Source organism: Stegodyphus dumicola, chromosome 8 (genome assembly GCF_044657685.1).
Source record: "Stegodyphus dumicola isolate Sdum_Otavi_A_Nest chromosome 8, ASM4465768v1".
NCBI classification, from domain to species: domain Eukaryota; kingdom Metazoa; phylum Arthropoda; class Arachnida; order Araneae; family Eresidae; genus Stegodyphus; species Stegodyphus dumicola.
This window is the reverse complement of record NC_140775.1, coordinates 84,998,796-85,012,935: the sequence shown is the minus strand read 5'-3', so window position 1 is coordinate 85,012,935 and position 14,140 is coordinate 84,998,796. Positions and strand designations below refer to the sequence as shown.

Sequence of the window (14,140 nt, the reverse complement as noted above, 5' to 3'; positions counted from 1 at the left end):
TTCTTCTGTAGAATGTTCATTCCTAAAACTAGCATTTCTTGTTAAACAATTTAGCAGCTGCTAAGTGTTTAGTGCATTAATATTTGTGCATTATATCGATACATAGTATAAAGTCACATTTCCTTAGCTTCTGCCATCAATGTCTTTGAAAAATTCTCATAGTACTTTGAGTTTCTTAATTCTAAAATAGCAGTTTCGAAATTTATTGTATATTCATTAGCTTTAAACACACTAATTTCTCTGGATTGCATTTAGTTGTATATTATTTCAACATGAGGCATCTGAGAAAAAAGCTCTAACCCAAATTAAATCATCATCATTTAGACATTTTAAAATTCGTTTTGCTTTTGCAATAGTTTGATCTGCGTTTGATGTTAACTGAATTTCAGTAAGGCAATTTTTTAAAAGTTGCAAATTTTCATGAACTGTGTTTACGGTCCGTATAATGAAGTTCCACCTTGTGGAGGAATACCACACGCGAGGAGTAAAAAGAAATTTACGTTAAAAAAAAAAAAAAAAAAAAGTCATAAAAGTCATAATTTCGGCACTTGTACAAGCGACAGTGCTCTTCTCTCTACTCGGCTCGCGTGTTGCTTTCTGTGTGCGCATGCGCAGAACAGCCAAACACCACGTCGCTGGAACTGAGAAGCGCGCAGTTTCAAACAAAGACTTTCGTACCTTTTTCACAAAGTGGGGGATTTGCTACTGACATTAAGCTTAAGGATTATGTATTGTAAAAATATAAAGAAAGAATTAAAAACTAAGGACTTGCCTATATTAAATATTAAAAATAATAATAAGTGGAAATAGGGGGTGCTGCAGTTCCATAGTGCTTATTACGAGCCGCCACTGCCGTTCTTTCAACTGCAGAATTGGAAGGAGACAAATCATTCCCAGCATTGTTCTATTTCTTTGAGATTATGTAATTCTTCCACCAAAAACTTAATCACAGAACGATACACAATTTTAAACATTTCAGAACAAACCAGAACATTACTTCATTCAGGAAACATTAAAAACAACGTTTACGATTTCACTAATGAAACTTTCAAATTTTATTTCATCCAATTCAGCACTGCCACTACATGTTTACAAGAGGAATTTACTGGAAAACAATTTTTCACCTGGGAGGCCGGAAACTTTTGGATCTACCCACGTATGTTTCGTAATTATTTTCGGAAATTGCTACGTACCTAAAAATTTCACTTACGTAAATGTCTCCATAATGCTAACTCTTACGGAAGTCAGAGACGAGTCTATAAAAAGATGCGTACATTGTACTTGATTTAGTGCCACTGGCGGTACAATAAAAACTTTGTTATAAAAACTGCGCTTAGAAAGTACAACGGTGTAAATTATAATAAGCACATAAATATTTCCCTCTGTTCCCTCTCTTTGATCGTAGATCACTAAATAGAAATACTATCCAAGTAATAATGCATTAACATCCTACATTTTTCATACTCATTTTGTTTCTGGAAAGTGTGAAATTCGTTTATTAGAAAACTGCAGCTAGCAGATGCTTTATTATTGTTTTAAAAGTAAAAATTTTCGTTTTAAAATCCAAATTAAAAAAAAAATCAAATGATAGTGATGATTAAGGCATACTTGCCCAATTTTTAACTTCACTGTTGCGAATTTTAAATCTATAACACAAGTAACAAGTACTCTGGTTGAAAGAGACGGCACCAGCCATTACATCAATTAACCGATTTCAGTCCTTGGTAAACAACAGTGGTCCTTAGTAAATAATTCTGTAGTCTATTCTTATGATTATTATGCTCATATACAGTAGAAATATATTAAGGCTTTCGGTCCTAAATCCCTCTTGCGTAACTGGTAGTACTGGAAAATTTAATGCAAATTTTTGAGTTACTGACCTTCCCAAACAGCATCTCGGATAGTGTTTGACAATACAAATGAATTTATACTTTCTATACTTCCATAGATCTACGATAAGCGATATGCTTACTGTATTAACCCAGATGTAAGATTTTCTCACACATAAGACAAGAGTTTCGGCATTCCTCGTTCCGTTAGACTTGATAACACTACGAGTCCAACCCAACCGCCGAGCCAGGCTCAGGGTTTGAAGCCCTGTCCTTGCACCTTGAAGAGGGCTGGCCACTGGTCGTCAGTTTGTTATCTACCAGTCCACACGGGCAGCCCATCGCCCGTAAGACTACTTTGCATAATTGAAGTTATTTTGCAAGAATACAGAAAGTGTTCCATATAAATAGCGTGACTTATACTAGTTTTGATATGCAGATGATGTTCTACTAGAAAATGACTCATATTTTCTAGATACCATACTTTAGCAAAACTAAGTAATATGTTTCCTTTAATCTAAAAGTTAAGAGAGGAGTAATACATTATTAACCAGAGGCGGTTTAAATCGGCTGAGAATTCATTAGACTATGTTAAAAAAATTGAGTTTTTCTATTGCTGAGTGACAGAAGAATTTCTATCTTAAACCATCAGCGTAAAGCAAAACAACCTACTGTAAACAAAAAAAAAAGGAAACGACGAATGCGTGAGATGACAGTAATGATATAAGACGATGTCTGCCAAATGACTTCGAGAAAAAACAAAATCTTTACAGTTTTCTATGCAAATTTGAACTGAATGATATACTTCCAAGTTCTCTCGTAAGTACCGTTCTTTAATGCCCCTTTAGAATTTAGTTTTCCCCCACTTCTAATGATGTTTATTTTTCCTTTATTTATAATGTGTTCTTTCCGTTTTGTATACCGATTTAGTTTCTGTAACCAAATGAAGTTATTTTCCAGCTTAATTTGCTTGAAAATACAAGTAAATTGTGAATAATGTTTTTATGTTAATTACAATATGGGTTTATCATCTTTTTTATGCTTTCGACTGCCCTCTGATTAACCGAGATTTTGGGTTAACCATTCAGGTCTTCTCTAGCATTATCCCAGAAAATCGAAGATTGAACTTCTAATTTTTGAAAGTTAGGTTGCGGATAAGACCAGTTTGATTTATATTAAGTCTACTGCAGAAGATATGGGACTTCCATTCATGTTTCATCATCGATTTATTCAGGTGCACAAAAAATAAATAATTAGGAAAACACACTCAAACTGGTAGAAGTGCGTGGGACATTAGAATTTCACCATTCGTCGTACAGGTACAGTGTCCCACCACACTTATTGTGTAGCTCAGCCCCAGTTTTCATAAACAGCATTCCTCGGAGACATCTATGCCTTCTACGTGATTCGTTGTGAATAACAGTCTGTTTTCTTCAGAAAGTGCTCCATGAAGGCATCAATCTCCTTAGGAAGATAGCCGCAGCGCGCTTTGCCGTAATCGTATAAGCAGAACAAACTCCGAGATTAGAACCAGCGCCTAAGGATGCGGCAATCAGCATCGCTAACCATTATATTTATCAGGACGGTAGCTCAAGATTTACAAGGCGGAGTTATAGTTAATCCGTGGGCAGTTAATAACACAGGAAAGAAGAATAACTCATATTACAAGTAACACAAAAATATTATTATCAATTTAAATGTATTTTCGAGCACAATAACTTAAAGAATAAGTCAGTTTGCTTACGTAAATTGAGTCACACAGGGCATTAAAGAACAATTTTAATCCTCACTAACTGGGTGGTGATTTAACAAGGCCTTGTCGAAAAAAAGTTAAGTTTGTTTATTTGCGGAACGATATTAAAATTTTTGTTATAAACATAAAAAAAGTGAAATTTCTACGGGAATTACAAAATGTAGAAGAAAATGCGTAGAATAACAGAAATAACAGAAGATGGTGCTCCATTATTTAATTGTTGTTTTTATCGATAACTGTACGTAATCTGGAATATATAAACATTGTTAAATCGTCCGTTAAAAAAATTGCTAAATCGTAAAACAAAATTACGTGTACTAGCATAAATCTTCTTTTTCCTATTGACAACTATCGAAATATAAGAATAATATAAAGAAAATCATTGTTATTTCTCAAATGGAAGAGAAAGATGCCAATGTAAACTTAAAATTGAAGCAACTTTACTTCAGAATAGATTCTGAATATAACTATATCATTTCGAGGGCGATCAGACAATGGTTCCTCTTCTTCAGGAATAAAAAAAGGTTTTCCTCCTGAAGAGAAATGGGACCAGTTTCTATAATCGCCCTCGAAATCATACAGCTTTATTCAAATTCTACGCCAAAATAAGTTTACCTTTTTGCCTTATTTTAAATTGTTCTTTCAGTTCTGACTTGTGTTTTTGTTTCGAATGTTAACTTAATTTACATGAACAAAGGAACTTATTCTTCGAAATAAATTTCTTAAAAGCACAAGTAAATTGCAAACACTATTTTCCAGTTAATTATAATATAGGTTATTCCACTTTCCTCTGTTTTTTTACCTGCTGTCAAATTAACCGTGATTTTAGCTTAACAATCGACGTCGTTTTTGGTATTACCCCGTTAATTGGGAATCTTGTATTTCGATAGGAGTCTACATGAAAAAGGAAATTAATACAATTAACTAATTTTAACGAATGTTTTAACAATGTTTATATATTCCATATACTTTTTTTAATTTTTAGTCTGGACGGGCTTTGCTTTGTTCCTGAGGGACTATTGTTTTCGCTTTGGGATTTTGCGTGGAATCACTCTGAATGTCCATTTCACTTTTCAAACTGTTGCCACCAACTATTATCGCCCTATATTATATTTGAAGAAATTAAATAATGAAGAATCTGCATAGATGTATGTATGTATATTTCTCGCACTGTGATAAAACAACAGTACCTAGAGCAATCCAATTTTGAATGACGTAATCCTACTGCGAATATGGGCATCTGGAAGCTCAAATTTGAATTTTAGGATTTCGATATTATCGATTTCATATTTTGTAAAACTTTAACGAATTTTCGATTAACAAACTCAAGGATTTCAAAGCGAGAAATGGCAACGTTGAACAAGAAAAAACATTTTTATCTCCATCGCGTGAGACTGTGTATCGGGAATTCGAAAGATATGCTCAGTTTAAAATTATTTTGCGATATTGCTCGTGAACTGAATTTTATGGTTTAAGTGCAAAAAAAATTATATTTAATAAATTAAGGTAACACACAAAATGTTTAAAAACGCCCCTTTAGACGCAATTTAAAATCTGAAACCTTTCAGACTTTTTTGTTTTGTTTTGTTTTTAGTTTAGTTTTTATAATTTTTAGTTTTAATTAACATATCAACTGCCTTCTGTAACTTTTATTATTATTATTATTTACGTATTCCGTCCTTAGGCACTACACGGAAGGAGGGAAGCCTTCGTGGACGACTTTCTACGGGAAACTGGCTCGTATTTAAGCACGTTACACATGGGATAAACCACGAAAATGCCCATTCAAACAGCTCGTACGCGGGATTCGAACCTCGGACGTAACTATCAGTCTTCAGCGACTTTAACAGTTAAATTACACACTCTTGTGAATAGAAACAATTAAATATATTAATATCGCCTGCTATTATCGCCTTTATCTCACGCACTTTCCTTTTCTTTCTCTATTTTTATATTTCTTTATTTATTTTTTCTTTATTTCCCGTAAACAGTTTTCTGTTACTCTGATAGTAACTTTTCCATAGTTCTGCTATAAAAATACTTACTGTTTATAGACAGGGGCATTTAATGCGCAACCTAATTAAATCAGAGTTGATGTTAGATATGTTCTTGTCCATAATGTTAAGAAACGTTTACATTTTGTGAACATTCATCATCTAAAATTACATTTATACAAACAATATTCATTATTTAATGCAATGGGAAATTATTTAAGTGATATTTGTTCAAAACATATACAATTAAATATTTTTACTTCATATCCTCTACATATGGATACGTTTATACACTGAAAAAAGAAGGAAGTACAACAATTAGGAAATTGGTCGAATTACGTTATTCTAACAATGTTGAATGTTCTGGACATTTTCTAAATATAATATGACAAAATTAGTGACGATATGTAATTTAGCGGTCACGTGTGCATAAGTATATTTATAAACGACGTCAAAATGAAAAAAGACGAAATCTCACCCATTGGATATAATAAAATCCAATGGGTACTATTTTGCTTAAATCATTCAAGCTGAAAACCTTTAAATTAAAAATTTTTAAAGCATCGGCTGTCTTGAATATAAAACGATTCTTTAAAAGTTTTTTTTTTTTTTTTTTTTGTTTTTGTCGAAGGAAGCGCTCGGTACAAAATTCGTTAATGCCTTTTACGGCTGTATGTAAAACCTGTTTTAACAAATTAAAATCCATAATCAAAATTACTTGGAAACTATCGGACAAAAAACGGAAAGAATCCAAAAACAGCATGTTTCACACACGTATCTTGGCTAGTGTTGCCACTGCAAAAAACACAAATCTTTTTTTCCACGCGTTCTCGCACGCAGTGATGCTCTAAAAGTGATGCCAGCAAGAGATCCTTAATTTATCTTTCAAACATAATAAATTTGTAACTGATTAACGAACTAATAAAGTAAATAAACGAACTTTTTAACAGTTAAATCTTTGTAAAATCTTTTTAACAACAATCGTTTTTTTTTTTTTTTAATTTAATACTTTTTTTAAAAATAATATTCATCAAATTGACATTAATCAAAATACACTTAATTTACTACATATGTTCAAAGGATAATTTTTATGAACATTTTCAACTTTATTGTAATCAATAAAAGATATTTTTAATGCAGTATGTTACATATAGTATATATAATCAACTTTTTTAATTTTTGCAACATTTTACACTTTTTACTACTATTGCATTTTTTGAAATTTTTAATTATAAGTTTTTTTCCGAAGTGTTAAGACCGTAATCTAACATTTTTAGATTCACCTTTTTAAAAATTTAGATTCTATCTTAATAACAAAAAGCTTATTTCATTTTAACTATATATTAACAACATGATCATGTATTACCAATATTAATATATTGGAATGTCACTAATATATTGGAATTAGTATTACCAATATATTAGTGACATCTTCCGGTACTACCAATATTGGCAAAACAATTTATATTTCCTGTTGATGGAATAGTAAATTTGATTAGTTAGTTACTGATTACGAAAACATACACAAAAACTAAGGTCCTAAAGGATGAATGTCACTGTTTATGTATTTCAAAGGTGGTGTGTATTTAATTATGGCAAAGCACACTAGGGCTATCTGCCTAAGGGGAGGGATGCCTTTCGTGGAGGACTTTCTAAGGGAAACTGGCTCGTATACACGTTACACATGGGGAAAACCACGAAAACGCCCATGCAGCCAGCCCGTTCGCGGGATTCGAACCTCGGACCGAACTACCAGTGTTCAGCGTCTTTACCGCTCGGCCGCTGGTGGGCTTGTATTTCAAAGGAAATTAAATACATATTTACATTATACATGAGGGAATTGAACCGCGCGTTCAGGATTCGAATTCAGATTAAAATGTATCTTCTCTCAGATACTGTTGGTCTATAAATATGTTTTTCAAAAATGTAGGAAATAGTAATATATTTCTCTCAGTAACTAGTTCTGAATTATTGGTAGAAAGATGAACATACCAAAAGGTTTAATATCATAAGAAGATAATACTTGAGAACAATTCTATTGGAAAAGGAATTTTAAGTTATAGTTAGTAAACAGATTACATAGTTGTGATAATCCCTGAATTACAAACGAAGGAATAAATATTCTCCTAGAACGATATGGTTAATTTAATCAAATACAGGTACTTTTTCCGTTATGCACTTGGCGCATAACGGAAAGCGCATATTGTCGAGTTTATTAACTGTAAACATACAATGAAATGTATTAAATTAAACACACACAAACCATGGGTTGAATGATGCTATGAGTCTCGGCGTGTTTTGGTTTCTATTTCACAGGGGCCAAACTGCGTGGCAGAAGAATAACGGAAAATCCGTTATTCTTCTGCCACGCAGTTTGGCATCCATTATTATCAATAAATTAAGCTGGGTTTGTTTTCACTTGGTTGACAAAGTGCACGGGTGCTATCTGCCTAAGGAGGTGGATGCCTTCGTGGAGGACATTCTAAGGAAAATTGGCTCAGATCCACGTTACACATAGGAAAAGACGATAATGCCCCTGTAATAAATAATGTAACCAGACCGTTCGCCGGTATATTAAACCGAATCGAATTACCAGTGTTCAGCGATTTAACCTCACGGCCACTGGTCGATTATCAGCGAATTTAAAAAAATTGCATATTTTTTAAAAGGTAATTTGAACCTAGAAAAGCAACTGAAAATTTTTCGCAACAGAAATTAGAAAATCAATTTTGGAATTTTATCTTTTTACAGAGTAAAATATAAATTATGGTTCTCCATTTATTTTTCGGCAAATTTGATTAAATATGTAGAGAGAGAGTGAAACCGTTCATGGCGATTACCTTTGAAAATAATTCGTATTTCTTAGAACATAAATAAAAATCGATACTGAATATTACTTCTATAAGGCACCACCTCCGCAAAAGATCAAAACTGCCTGAATTATGGGTGGTTGTCCTATAAATTCCCGTTATAAAGATGATATAGGAATTTAATGATAATGTATGAATTTAAGTTATCTCAAATAAAAATTTAATTTACTAGACACAAAATTATGAAATTTTTATATTCCTATGACTTAAAATATATTCCAAATTAACCCTTTATATACTATTGCTTATAACATTGTAATTTAGAAAGAAAATCTAAATTCTGCGGCCTCAGAACACCGACATCGATATAATTCAATCTTTTACTAATACTAATTTATCTCTGTTGTATACTTTACAAACTTTATACATAATCAATTAGCAATAACTTAAAATTCAAAAGACACGCCCTTGCAATAAAGAATAACGAAGTACATTTTTGGTTTAATGAAATCAATTATTTTTAAAATCAGTTTCACTCAAGATGTAATCGAAATTAATAAATCATTACATAAAATATGAAAAATAAGGAATTTAAATACAGTTAAGCCTCTAGTGGTGACTTCCTTTTAAAGATTAACCACCCTATCCGAAAGCGGTCAGTATTTCTTTGAACAGAAATAAATATCTAGTATTGGACATCATTTCTTTTAAATCCCACGAAAAACAAAACCAGTTGAGACCATGGATAGTCGTCCTCACCCCCACCTTTTTTTTTTTTTTTTTTACAAATGTAGTTTTTGATTCGAAACTCTAGTACTAATGGCTAATACAGCTTCAATTACTGGAACTTCAGTTATATGGAATTTCATCTAGCTGGATCGATTATTCTTCCTTCTAGATAAAATAGAATTATGTACATTTAATTATTTACATGTTTAACTTTTTTTTGGCAGTAATTTAGATAAAAAAGATATGAAAGCACATGGAAACTGCGAATAGTTTTATCTATCAGCGAAATAGTCTTATAGAAAATGAAACAGCGAATAGTTTAGCAAATTTTAAAATTAATTTAGGTAAATGTGTACATGATGAATATTAATATTCAATGTCTGGTAAATATATATCGTGCAAATATTAATGTAAAATCCTATTTTTTAATGCATAATATGAACTGAAATAAAATATAGTCCAACAAAGAAATAAAATTTTCTCTCTTGCATTGCAATAAATAAGCGTACGGCTTGGTGGAGGGTGGAACGGAAGAAAAAGAAAAGAAAACTTAATTAACTGGTATTTTTCGAATAACTGGATGAAATCTGGTTTGAATTATTCCTCATATTTGAAGTTTTATTCTTCTCACAAAAATATACGCATATTATTTTAACATATAAACGTTGTATTAAGGTAACATATAAATGTATTAAAAAAAATGTTTTAGAAAGCGTTGACAAATATCCGAATGTAAAAACTCACAACTAAATGATCGAATAAAATTCCATATGCATAATTCATCACATCTGAAGAAAAATTATGTTCATTCAATGCCAATTATGCAGCGGTAATCCATTAGACAACTTCCTGAGCGGCAACAATAAAAGGCTTAAAAAAATATACATATTATATCGAATCATAAACCTCCGACTAAATCAAATGAAAGCACCGCCTGTACACGGAATTCTACGAAATATAAACGCACCTACCTCTCTTTCTGTTCCTTCACAGGTGCGCTGAGGTTAACAGGTGTGTCAAAATATTTTTTCCCCCTTCTCTATCACATCAACGTCACGTTCGTTATGACACGCCAAGAACAAACCGCACAACACTACTCTTACTCCTGTGCAGAACGCGCAAGGTCTCAGAACGTTCTGAGAGCGGAAAACTTGGTACTCTTCGCCCTTTCACGTTCTTCAGACTTTGCATTTTGCATCTTGGCGACTTTGGCGGTTATTTGGTGACTTTCTGGTCGATGTCATCGAGCCTCGTCAGGTGGTGATGGATGATTTTGATTTATCTCTGCGTTCAAAAACGATATTACTCTATTTGTTTATAAACAGCTATTATCTTTATTGTTAATTTCATGAACTCTTGCGTATTTCTCGGTATCTTCCAATAGAAAACGGAACATGAACTAAATTATATGGTAGCGTTTAAAAAAGGACGAAAAGCTATTTATAATTTATTTTTCATTTAGGTCTGCTTACAACTCAAATAATTCCATCATTTTATTTATTATATGTTCAACGCTCCTAGTTTACCCAAATTAACTGTAACTGAATCGCCATTTTCGATAGCAGTCTGTTATTATTATTATTGTTAATATTTCCCTAGATAACATATTATCTGGCCTGCTTTCATAAAAAAGTGAAAAAAATGACTTACTTTTTCGCTCGTCGCTTTCGACGATAATACTATCTTTGTAAAGCTAATCATTGAGCATACTCTCAATACCAGTGGCAGTCCAATGATTTCCTCATAGAATGATAATCACTCTCTAACAGACGTAGATCAAGTGGTGTTTTAAATATAATTTAATGAAAATTTTTATGCTTATGTGTGTGACGTGATGATTTCGAATCTAATCAACACGTCATCATGTTAGAAAGTCAAGTAAACGATTTCTCTGAGGCACTGTACAGTGGCAAAGTTCGAGTATCTGATAATTCATACTGTCACTACCATTGGCAACCAGCTGACAATTCTTCAGCTTCTAACACCCAAACATGCCATTTTTGGTACATTATTTTTATTGTAGTCCAAGTTCCAATGGTTTTTGATGAATAAATCAAGATTATTTTTTTATCTTAATTTTAAAATACTGAGCTTTTGGGATTTGCCTAAAAAGAAACTGCGGTAAAATTTCTGCAGCAATACAGTAGTTTGTCGCAAAATTCCTAAAGGAACAATGCTTCAAATCTCTTTCCATAGCAATCACCACAAAATTTCTCCTCGATAAAAAAAAAAAAAAAAAAAAAAAAAAAAACCGAAATTTCTCCTCGATAAAAAAAAAATCCTTTTGTAAGTAGGTTATTAATTGTTTCTTTAGGGGGGATAAATATAAATACATAGTTGAAACATAATTTATGTATATACATGCATGTATATAATAAAAATAATTTTTTACAACAAAATGTCATTGTTCTTTTCTTTCCATAAATTTCGCCAAACTGCGTCGAGGTGGTTGTGCTAATACGCAAGTAGCCACTTTTTATGCATGCAGCACTTATACTGTATGCATAAAAAGTGACTTACACAAATGTACGCATACAGAAGACAGTACTTACGTACTATCGCAAACATCTTGGAGCAATTTGGCGAATTTTTAGCGATGAAAATGCTGCCATATGCAAGTTGGTGATTTTCGCACTTTCTTTTTTAGAAAGATTCCCAAACTACCCATGTTTATAATAAGTTTCGTAAACAATATCAACATAGGAAAAGAAAACATACTTTAGCAATTTAAAATACAAATTTTAATTATAATTTTAATTATGAAATAAGGATTACATCATACATTAAAAAAATAAAATACAGTCATTTTTGAAACTTTATATAATTTTTTTAGCTTTATTTTTTTCCCGAAGCGATCTGTTTTCACTTAAAAAAACATCAGAGAATTACGGAGAATTGGCTTCGTGCAATATTCGGCAACAGGGGCTATCTAGAAAAACGCATTTCTTCGTTGTTCCCTTTAGAAAAATTTTAGCAAAATTCTGTATTACTGCCTAAATTTTACCGTAGGTTCTTCCATTGCTGGCGAATTCCACAAGCTCATACTTTAAAACTAAGGGGGAAAAATATCACGATTTGTGTATAAAAAACCGTTGGAGCTTGGAATGCAACAAAAATAGAACGCATACCAAAATGACGGCGTTGCTTGACTGAAACGATTGTTATCAGCATGTTTGCCAGAAGAATGATTATGCGCATGTTTGTGAGAGTTTTGCACTTTCTGAAAATTTGGTTGCTTGTACTGAGATGGTTGCGATAGTACGTAAGTACCCAGATGACTTATTTATATTTATAGAGAAATGATGTAAAAGCGAATAATTAAATAGAATATTGGAGATGACAGTTTTTCAGATGCATTGATTCGAAGTGACTATTTTCGTACAGTTTCTCTGAAGGTCGGCCTTAGATGACAATACAGATGATTAAAGCAAGGTTCTGCAGTACTTGAAATGTAATACGTTGCCCTTCAGAAGACAGAGAATAAACAAATTTTAGGCCATAATTACTTTTAAATTTATGTCGCAAAACCAGTTTTAGGAAACTATAAACATAAAATTTAGAATTATGTTATAATACAAAAAAAAAAAAAAAAAAAAAAAAAGTGTTGTTTACCAAAATATCACATGAGTGGTGAAAATTTGACAAAAATATTTCACAGAAAAAACTGGAAAAAATTAATAACAAACTTTAATATGCAATATATCCATTCTTGGCGTAAATCCAAAACTGCTCCAGTTTGTCAATCAAGTTATCAGACAGGTCAGTTGAAGTATTCTGTATGCCCCATGTATGCCTCAGGACTTATTTTGCGTTATAATAATTACACATCACTGCACTCGCTTGCATCACAATGAATACGCACATTTTTTTCATTCGGTGATCTTACGACACTCACTGGGACGATATAAGCTAGCCCAGTTGTTGAATTCTATGACTTCAGCGTACCGGCTGTAATAGTTGCTCTGCGAGGACGAGCATTATCGTTCATTAAAATAAATTAATCATCACCGATGGCAGCAAAGGGTCTCATTTTTTTATTAAGAGTTCTTTCTAATATCGCAGCGCACTTACAGATCCATCAACAAATGCATAAAGGTTGCAGTGTGGGATCTCGATCAATATATTACTTCTCTTAAATATCCTTTTCGGGAATATTGGACTGGTTGTTCGCTCGTGTTCCTTTCGCTAATCAGATCTTACAACAATCACAGTATAGAAAAGATCTTGATTCATACGTCAGTGTTAATGAATTTCATCGCTGAATGATTTTCATTGTAAATGTGAATATTGATGAGTTTCATTTCCTAAGTATTTTGCCCTTTGTGATTCAGATAAATGCATCAATGAAGGTGTTTTCGCAAACAGTTATTGTATTCGAAACCGTTTTATTACGGTTGTTGCAACTATCCGTCTTCTTATTTCTACGAAATTATTTGAAACAAAGTGAGATGAGTTGTAGTTCTTCTACGTGAGCAAGCCAAAAAGCAGTTGTCAGATTAGGTTGTAACGAATAGAAGACATGTACAAAAAATTCCTGAAAGTGTAGAATAGTTATGAAACTTATACCATACAAACCATGTTTAGCATCTTATGTTTTCAACTTACGAAAGCCCATTTCGAACTTAACCAAGAAGTCATCATCTTAGTGAACTAAGTAAACGATTACTCTCAAATATCATGAACTGTGAACAAAAAATAATTTAATAAGAATATTAACACAGATAAAGACGAATTGATTGACATTGATGACTGTTTTTGTTTTGTTGGACTAATCTAACATTATTAAAACGTTGTTGGCATGATTTAACACAGCCGAAGTTATAGTGCTTCATGTGCAAGATGGAATATCAGGTCGAAATAAGAATGGAGTTTTAGGAACAGGTTTTCCCACGCTTCCGATCATGAAGGTAGGAAATAAGACCTCCATGCTTCCGATAGGAACGGTAGCTCCAGCTCCTTGGATAATTTCTGCTGTGTTTATCCTGAGAACAATGTTTTGATAATGTTGGACTAGTCCCAACGAAA

The 14,140-nt window shown here is 32.4% G+C and overlaps 1 protein-coding gene across 3 annotated transcripts in view; it reads right to left on the bottom strand.

Annotated features, from left to right (window-relative positions):
- The window catches only part of LOC118193314 (uncharacterized), a 277,544-nt gene extending 267,291 nt beyond the window's left edge, over nucleotides 1-10,253 (bottom strand). For all 3 annotated transcript variants that reach the window (XM_085822060.1, XM_085822063.1, XM_085822064.1), the window contains exon 1: nucleotides 10,087-10,253. The gene's annotated coding sequence lies outside the window, so the exon portion shown is untranslated. The remainder of the gene's footprint in view (nucleotides 1-10,086) is intronic.
- Nucleotides 10,254-14,140: the final 3,887 nt, after the last annotated feature.